Raw genomic sequence first — 10095 nt, forward strand, 5'->3', positions numbered from 1 at the left:
AATGCAAAGTGAAGTTCCCAACAGCAGTGAGAGAGTTAATCAACTTGACAATGAAAAAGAAATGTACTCCCAAGCAACTGAAGCAAACACTGATGATTACGCCTCCCTCTCACCACATGTTGCTGCTTACAGCTCCATGTGCCTGTATATAGTGCTTCTCTGCACAGCATTCCAGATTACAAAGCACCTCAGGTCAGGAATTCTCATCATTCATTTTTTTTTCTCCGAATCTAGCCCCACTGCTTAACAGATACCTGTCCATGACATGTAGCACAAGCATACAGTACCTCCAGAAGCTACAGCATTAACAGCATTAATGCCTTGTAAGCCCCTTTGACAGAAGAGGATAGCAAAATCAACCTTGGACTGGAATCACAAAGCAGCAAACATCCCCTTAGTGAGAAATGTGCTAAATCCCTTTATCCTATTTGTTAGATATAATATATGCACTATAGCTTGTGCCCATACAGCCACTTAAGTTACTATATTCAGGATTTATGTTCCAATTAAACGAGACAACTACTTGCAGTCTGGTAATGCTGTACAGTTGGGTAGCCACATACACATTATGTACAACTATGTATTATTTACAAGTGTTAAGAACCCTGCTCAGTAAGACAGTTGCTGCAATTATTCCTGGGCTATAAAGAAATGATTCTGAAGAATAATAACTTGGCAGTTTGCAGTAAACTATTTTTATCTCTTTGTATACTACTAAAACATAAGAGTTACAGAATGTTCTGTCAGGAGAGGCAGATGTACAATTAAGTTCAACAAAAATGCAGGGAAGTAGAAATGTTATACAATAACAAACAAATGGAAGAGAATATGAAGGGGGAAAAAAATTCTCTGTACAGCCAGAATACAAAAAGATAAAGAATAACCTTGCAGAGCCTGTTTTGCTTAATAATTCAAAGGGTTGTATATGATACTGCATGAATGTGAAGGACAGGACTAGGCACAAGCCAGCTACTGGCCATAAACATATCATACAATTGTTTTATAGGAGATAATGGTTCACAAGCAGCTTTCAAGGAGAAATATAGCAAGTCTCCTTTATTCTTTTGCTACAGGTGGATCAAACCATCCGATTCATTTGAGCAGATATTACTTCCTGCTGCAGTAATATCCCTGATCATAAGTTTAGTATTATCCTCTTTTGGTCTAGTATTAAGCTGGGTACACACTACACTGTTTTCATCCAATAATCGGCTAAATCAGCCGACATACGACCGCTCGTTCAAAAATCGGGTCAGTGTGCGCAGTGACACGATGGTCGAAAGTCTTCCCAAATGGACGATTGTCGCCTCATTTGGTTGGTCGTACCGTTTAATATTTTTGTTCCAATCTCGTTTCCGCTGTGTAGTGTGTATAAACTTCCGACCCACAACAGTGAGTACGAAATTACAGTCATTGCTCACGACAACATGGCTGTAAAAAGTCGCTAAAGGAACGTCCGCTCTTCCCTTTATCATCCTAAGCAAAGCTAGGGTGTATGCAGTCCATGGACCGAGCGATCGGACCATCGATCGCATGTAAAATCGCTCGGCATAAAAAGTTGGTTGAAATTTCTGTAGTGTGTACCCAGCTTTAGTTACTAGCTAAAAAGTCATGGAAGATATCTACAGCTCCCATAAAATAAAATAAAAAGTTACAACACACCCAGGAGGCTGCAGTGAGCTTCACAATTTACACTCAGAAAAAGATAAGAAGAATAAATATTTGCAGATATCCCAGAGAGATTACATTGTCCAGGGGCAAGTACAGTAGCTGGGATGACTATGGCCAGTGGAAACCATGACCACAGGTACACCGGCCACTAGGTGGAGGAGGAGGTGGGCGGCACAAGTGACACTACAGGTGACAGGAGATAAACTGGGGCATTAATGGGTGGAGGGTGAACTCCCAGTGCTCCAGCTGCCGGGTGGAGACGGAGAGAGGAGGAGGAAGTGTCCGCTGGGCACAGGGCACAGGAAGTAAGGGACAGGGAGTGGGAGAGTTCAGTATGGAGTTATCAGCAGGTCCCCCTCATGCTGACCTTTACTGGTAACTTCTAGCAGCCCCTCTGCTATGTAAGTGGCGCCCATCTGCCCCTCTACAGTCCTCTGTGTCCACCGCTGACCCCCTACCTCTCACTACCGGACTTACCTCCTTCAGCAGCAAACACCCCGGGGGAAGCCGGGTCTGTAGAGCGCTTCCTAGAAAGCCCCCAGCGGACAGACCGTGCGGTTAGAGCGGCCGCCCGCCACAGTGACCACTATGAGGAAGTCAACACGCAGCCGCCTGTGTGTGCGCTGAGATCCCTCCCCCCGACCGCTACGTCACCACCACATCCCATGACGCGCGTCACCCCCCCCTGCCGGGGCCGCGCCAACCTGCGCCCGAGACGTCACTGCTTTGTGTTGGAGCAGGGACTGGAGTACAGTACTCTGCGGCCACGGTGGGTTAATCTGCAGTATCACCAAAACTGTCGTGTAATACTACTACCAGCGTACAATATATTTACCTGCTGTGATTTATCTGTCACATAGGTCAATCTCCAGTATCACCAGTACGGTCTCTGTGGTAATATATCTGCTACCAGCATATCATATATTTACCTACTGTCATTATCTGTCACATAGGTCAATCTCCAGTATCACCAGTATGTGCTCTCTGTGGTAATATATCTGCTACCAGCATACCATATATTTACCTACTGTCATTATCTGTCACATAGGTCAATCTCCAGTATCACCAGTACGGTCTCTGTGGTATATAGCTCTGTCCAGCTTACCACATATTTCCCCACTGTGATTTATTTGCCCCGTAGGTCAATCTCCAGTATCACCAGTACGGTCTCTGTGGTAATATATCTGCTACCAGCATATCATATATTTACCTACTGTCATTATCTGTCACATAGGTCAATCTCCAGTATCACCAGTATGTGCTCTCTGTGGTAATATATCTGCTACCAGCATACCATATTTTTACCTAATGTCATTATCTGTCACATAGGTCAATCTCCAGTATCACCAGTATGTGCTCTCTGTGGTAATATATCTGCTACCAGCATACCATATTTTTACCTACTGTCATTATCTGTCACATAGGTCAATCTCCAGTATCACCAGTACGGTCTCAGTAGTATATATCTGTTACCAGCATACCATATATTTACCTACTGTGATTTATCTGTCCCATAGGTCAATCTCCAGTATCACCAGTACGGTCTCTGTGGTATATAGCTCTGTCCAGCTTACCACATATTTCCCCACTGTGATTTATTTGCCCCGTAGGTCAATCTCCAGTATCACCAGTATGTGCTCTCTGTGGTAATATATCTGCTACCAGCATATCATATATTTACCTACTGTCATTATCTGTCACATAGGTCAATCTCCAGTATCACCAGTACGGTCTCTGTGGTAATATATCTGCTACCAGCATGCCATATATTTACCTACTGTGATTTATCTGTCCCATAGGTCAATCTCCAGTATCACCAGTACGGTCTCTGTGGTATATAGCTCTGTCCAGCTTACCACATATTTCCCCACTGTGATTTATTTGCCCCGTAGGTCAATCTCCAGTATCACCAGTGCGCTCTCTATGGTATATATCAACACTCCACAGAGACTGCGCTGACCAAGGTTGTCAATGATTTGATCACAGCAAAAAATAATAACCATTACTCTCTTCTAATTCTCCTGGATCTCTCTGCTGCATTTGACACTGTTGACCACTCTCTCCTCATACAAACGCTACAATCCCTAGGTCTTGAAGGCACTGTCCTATCCTGGTTCTCATCCTACCTATCTAATCGCTCTTTCAGTGTTAATTTCTCTGGATCCACCTCTGCTCCGCTTCCTTTATCAGTTGGAGTACCACAAGGCTCAGTCCTAGGCCTTCTGCTATTCTCTATCTACACCACTTCTCTTGGAAAACCAATAAGCTGCTTTGGATTTCAGTATCATCTCTATGCGGATGATACACAAATTTATCTATCCTCTCCTAATCTCTCACCATCTGTGTTGTCTCGCGTTACTGACTGTCTGCCATTTCATCTTGGATGTCTTCTCACCAACTCAAATTCAATCTTTCAAAAACTGAATTAATAATATTCCCACCCAAAAACAGAAGCTTCCTACCTGACAACATGACCATAAATCCCACCCCACAAGCTCGTTGCCTAGGTGTAATCCTTGATTCACAACTGTCATTTATTCCCCACATCAACTCTATATCTAAATCATGTTACATACACCTAAAGAACATTTCCAGAATACGCACATATCTGACACAAGACACCGCAAAAACATTAATTCATGCACTCATCATCTCCCGCATTGACTATTGCAATTTCCTCCTTACTGGTCTTCCCAAAGTCAGACTTCAATCCCTACAATCTATTTTGCACACAGCGGCTAGATTGATTTTCCTTACCGTTTTTTCCTCTGCTGAGCCACTCTGTCAGTCTCTACATTAGCTGCCTGTATTTCAACGAATCCAATATAAAATTCTTCTACTAACATACAAGGCCATCAACAAAATTGCAGCGACATACATTTCCTCACTGGTCTCGAAATATCTCCCCACTCGACACCTCCGTTCTGCACAAGATCTGCGTCTTTCTTCCACTCTCATCACATCCTCCCATTCTCGGTTACAGGATTTTTTCCGGGCTGCACCCACTTTGTGGAATTCCCTCCCACGCACAATAAAACTTTCCTCTAGTCTTCAAACCTTCAAGCGTTCTCTCAACACCCACCTCTTCAGACAAGATTATGATATTCCTCAACCACCATCTTAATTTCCCTAGATTACCCTATTGCCATCCTCTACACAACTAACACAAGACAACAACCCTCTGACCAACATTGCAACACACACAGCCCACTCAATACTTTTACCTTTGCGTTCTAGCTGGTCCATTGTGCAATATGATGTAGCACATGCCCTTGTGTTTCTAACTCCCATTGTCCTATAGATAGTAAGCTTGCGAGCAGGGTTCTCTTACCTCTCTGTCTGTAGGTATTACCCAGTATTGTTTTATCAATGTTTGTTCCCAATTGTAAAGCGCTACGGAATTTGCTGGCGCTATATAAATAAATGATGATGATGATGTATATATCTGCTACCAGTGTACCATATATTTCCCCACTGTGATTTATTTGCCCTGTAGGTCAATCTCCAGTGAATGTGTGGAGGGATCACATGATCCCTCCCTGTCACTCACAGCTCTCTCTCTGCAACGTGCAGAGACAGAGAGGGGATCTTTGTGCGCATGTGCAGCTCTTCGAAATGCACATGCGCAGTTGATGAAGAACACCTGTAGGAGATCCCGAGACAGCGCTTCCGAAGAGGCAGGGGTAAGTATGATTTTTTTTATCACAGAAACAGCAGTTTTTCGGAACTGCTGTTTCTGTGATCTGTTGTTAATAAATTTGAGAAATAGTTCAATCCTTATCCATGCGATAAGGATTGATAACTGTTTCTCACTTTTGCCGATGATTGATAAATGTGCCCCTATGTATTTCTCTGTTCTGTTGGTTAACCTTCTGGGTTACCAGTATTCAGCATACAACCCTTTGTGATATCTCTGTCCTATTGTTTAATCAGTTTCACCAGCATACCACATACCCCTCCCTTTCCCTCCCCCATGATATATTTCTGTCCCATGAGTTAATCTTCAGTGCTGCTATAACTCCATGTACTGTATCTGTCCTGTAGGTTAATCTCTCTGTCTTCAGTTCTACATGGCCCTATGATACATCTGTTTCATGGGTTACTTGTCACCATTACTTCACATACCCCTATGATTTATCCAGGGGCATTTTGCCGTTTTGACAACCTAGTTAGAGTAATAGTCAGAAGACTATTCAAAAAATGTAATTTATAAATGTGCAGGACACGTGTCTCAGCAGTGCACATGCACGGTTACCAACAATTTAATAGTTTCCAGGAACACTTCTCTGCTGAGCCTGTGAATATAAGCACATCATATGCGATACTGGCTCAGTGGACCCACCAAATTACATAAGGAGAATACTAGGAGAGAGGGTCCTACTTGTGAGAACTGACATTATAGTCAGTTCCATTGTTTGCTCACTCTCCCGAAAAACATAAAATATACAAAATATTGCACCTCTGCAGTTTAATAATGCACCATTTCTTCAAGAAAATTGTTGAAATTAAAAAAATATTTTGGTATCCACAAATGTATTTTTTTGCTTTGCAGTAAAATATAACGCAAAAAGCAAATAACATTTATGTTTTAGCATATTTCACACATGATTCGTTAAGTGTGCCGTGTTAAGATAATTAGCACCTTTTAGAAGTATTTAGAAATTATTAAATTTCAAACAAGTGGTTCTCCTTCACTTTGGAACTGAACACATCGGTGGTAAGTAACGTGCCTGCAATATAGAAAACACGAATTGAACTGTTTTCCGTCACTGTGTACTGCAGTAAGCATGAAAAAAAAAGTAAGCCAGAGAGTTGTGTGAGGAGGTCAGACAGAAGTTTGTCGCAAAGCATGGATAATCTCAAGGCTACAAATCCTTCTCCAGAGACCTTTATGTTCCCGAATCCACAGTACGTAATGTTATTAGGAAGTTTAAGAATAACGGTACTCCTGAATGTGGCTGCAAGAGAAAACTTGATTGAAAAAGATTGCAGTGCAAGATTGTTTGAATCGTGAAGAAAGAATCTCGATCAACTGCCAAACAGATTGAAGCTGACTTTCAGACACAAGGTATGACAGTTTCAACTCAGAACACCAGTCAACAAGTCAATGAAAGAGGGTTATATGGTAGGTGTCTATGAGGGCCCCAATGCTTACTCTCAGCCAAGTCCAAAGTGACCTTTAGACTTACTCTCAGGCAAGTCCAAAGGTCACTTCTCCCTTCTAATACTACTCGACCTCTCTGCTGCTTTTGACACAGTCAATCATTCTCATCTCACCACCCTTTACTCCCTAGGTCTTTGCAGAACAGCTCTCTCCTGGTTTTCCTCCTACCTCTCTGGTCTGCTTCCGAACCTTCCCCCCTCTTCTCCTTTCTATTGAAGTCTCACAAGGCTCTGTCCTTGGCCCTCTGCTTTTCTCTCTCTACACCACCTCTCTCGGTGAACTCATTCAATCATTTGGACTCCAATACGACCTCTATGTTGATGACATGCAAGTCTATGTTTCCTCCCCTGATCTCTCTCCCGCCTTTCTAACCCAGGTATCTAGCTGTCTCTCTGCTGTCACTACCTGGATGTCACAGTGCTTCTTGAAACTCAACATCTCAAATCCGAGATCATCATCTTTCCTCCTGTCAATGTTGCTATTCTTCCTAATATCTCCCTCTTGGTTGACAACATCACTCTTTCTCCTGTCACCCAAGTCCGCTGCCTTGGAGTCACTCTTGACTCAGCCACCAGTTTTACCCCTCATATCCAGTCCCTCAGCAAATCCTGCCACTTGACTCCTCCGTCACATGAAAATCCGTCCCTTCCTCTCTCAGGAAGCAACCACAATTCTGGTCCATTCAGTCATCATTTCTCGTCTTGACTATTACAACCTCCTTCTCACTGGCCTTCCTGAATCTCGCATTCCTGACCTTCAAACTATGCAGAATCTTGTGGCTCGGCTCATCTTACTCTCCCACTGCACCTCTTCCACATCTCCTCTGCGTAAATCCCTTTATTGACTCTCTATCCGTTTCAGAATTCAGTTGAAGCTCCTTACCCTCACTCACAAAGCCCTTACCAACGTTTCTCCCCCTTACATCTCTGACCTTGTCTTGAGGTACATACCTACCCGGCCACTCTGCTCTGCCTCTGACTTCCACCTCAATTCACCTCTCATTACGTCCTCCCATACTTGCCTCCAAGACTTCTGCCGTACTTCCCCTAACCTTTGGAACTTCTTATCACGTCTCACTCGACTCTCCACCAACATTCAGTCCTTCAAAACTCACCCTTTCAAGATCACCTATCCTACCACCTAACCATTCTATCCATCACTTCCTCTTCCTTGCCTGCCATCTCCATTTTCTCCCAGTTGGTCCTACTCTCTCTCACCACCCCTCCCTCTAGAATGTAAGCTCTCGCAGGCAGGGTCCTCTTTACCTATTGTCCTACGTCTGTCTACTCTCTGACTCCCTTTTACGTCTCGTCACATCTCTTGCTGCACTCTGTGTGAGTCCCCATAGTATTACTCACACACATATGTGCTACTTATATGTATTGCCTCATCTATTTGTTACTTGCTTCTGTATCCGACGCTACGGAATCTGTGGTGCCTTATAAATAAATAAATAGTAATGCTTGGAGAGAGACATAAGAAAGTCCAAATGGAATTTGCCAAAACACACCTGAACAAGCACATCGTTATTATGTTTACACATAGTAAAATGAAGCGTTTAAAGAAAAGAACACCTTCCCTACAATCAAACATGAAGGAGATTCAGTGATATTTTGGAGTTGCTGTGCTACATCTGGCACTTGGTGTCTTAAACATGTGCATGGTATCAAGAAATCTGGAGATTATCAGGACATTTTGGAACACAGGTTTAACCTAGTCAGAAAGTTGAGTCTCCATCAGTGGTCATAAGTCTTCCAGCAGGACAATGACCCCAAACACACTTGAAAAAGCACCCAGGAATGGCTCAAGACAAGGTTCTGGACTGTTCTGAAGTGGCCGGCAATGAGTCCAGATGTGAATCCCATAGAACACCTGTGGAGAGATCTGAAAACAGCAGATGGGAGAACCAGAGCAGTTTGCACAAGAAGAGTAAACCACACTGCCAGTAGAGAAGCTCATCCATGACTATAGGAAGTGGTTGATTGCAGTTATTTTTAGCGAAAGCTGTGATACCAAATATTAATTCTAGAGTGTGAATACTTGTCAATGTTATTTCTTTTAATTTTCTGATTTCAAATGATATACAGTATTAAATTCAGAATAAAATATGAAGGCTGTAATATTAACTGATAAGTAATACTGTTGTTAATTTCGACTCCAGTTTAGTGCAAGGATGCCTTTTTTTTTTTCCCCCCAACTGTAAATGAAGTTTAACCAAGCAGTATTTTTGTTTTTTTTTTTTTTTTTTTTTAAACTATTATAAGCTCTTATAAGCAGTGGCCTCTCTACTCTTTGTCTCATGTCTGTCACCTTCTTTGTTTTTTGTATGGTTTGTTGTATTACCGCCACTGCAGAATTTTGAGGTTTCGTATAAACAATGATGATGCTGGCATGTATCTATATGCACAAGGCAGATAAATAATTGCAGTTGTGCAGTATTAGAAACCACTCTCTTCACATGTTTTGCAGTTTCGGAAATATACTGTGCAGTCCATTGTTCTTATATTCTAGGTAGACATTAGCGACATTGTTGCAAAATTTCATAAGAATTGAGTCTCATGGTAGTCTCGTGGGTTCAGCATTTAATATAGAGTCCCCATTATTCTAGACACTAGCACAAACAGATGATTCCAAAGGTTTCACAGTAGAGCAAATTCTGTTGATACAATCTTCCACATTTGCTTCACCTTTCCGCCTAATGCGTAGTCCGCAGTGTATTTGTAAAATCACATTTTACATAATTTATCATCTATAATCTCAATTCTTCAAGCTCGCCTATCCAACCACCTCTTGACCATCTTGTCCATCACCTCCTTTTCCTTTGCCCACCATCTCCATTTTTTTCCAAATTTCTCCTACTGTTTCTCACCACCTCTCCATCTAGAGGTAGGGGGGGTTTGGAATTATCTCCAGGGGTGTTTGTAACAGCTGAGATATTTCACACAAAAGGTTTCGTGCAACTGGCCTCAGCCAATTTAATTTGGTTAGAAAACAAAAGAAAACTCCAAAATAAACACCTAGGAGAAATAGATCTCCCATCAAAGACCAATCCAGTGCCTTTGTCACTATATATATGTGTGTGTGTAAAGTAGAACTTCTGATGCTCCTTGTAACACTGACACCCAGCACATCAGTCACAAACAGTTTTCTTGCTTGAAATCAATGGTGTTTTAATGTTCACATCAGAATCAGCTGCAAACTTCGAATGAAACAGGTGAACAACATCAAGTTGCTCACACCTCCTTGTGACCCTAAGGCTA

General features: G+C 42.4%; 1 protein-coding gene across 10 annotated transcripts in view; it reads right to left on the reverse strand.

The window, feature by feature from the left end:
- The window catches only part of ARHGAP12 (Rho GTPase activating protein 12), a 58088-nt gene extending 55779 nt beyond the window's left edge, over positions 1–2309 (reverse strand). For 8 of the 10 annotated variants that reach the window (XM_075212041.1, XM_075212040.1, XM_075212038.1 and 5 more), the window contains exon 1: positions 2149–2308. The gene's annotated coding sequence lies outside the window, so the exon portion shown is untranslated. Of the gene's footprint in view, positions 1–2148 lie in introns of all 10 variants that reach the window. The other 2 variants (XM_075212033.1, XM_075212035.1) reach the window with 1 other exon arrangement.
- Positions 2310–10095: the final 7786 nt, after the last annotated feature.

This window comes from Mixophyes fleayi, chromosome 5, assembly GCF_038048845.1.
Source record: "Mixophyes fleayi isolate aMixFle1 chromosome 5, aMixFle1.hap1, whole genome shotgun sequence".
Lineage (NCBI taxonomy): Eukaryota > Metazoa > Chordata > Amphibia > Anura > Limnodynastidae > Mixophyes > Mixophyes fleayi.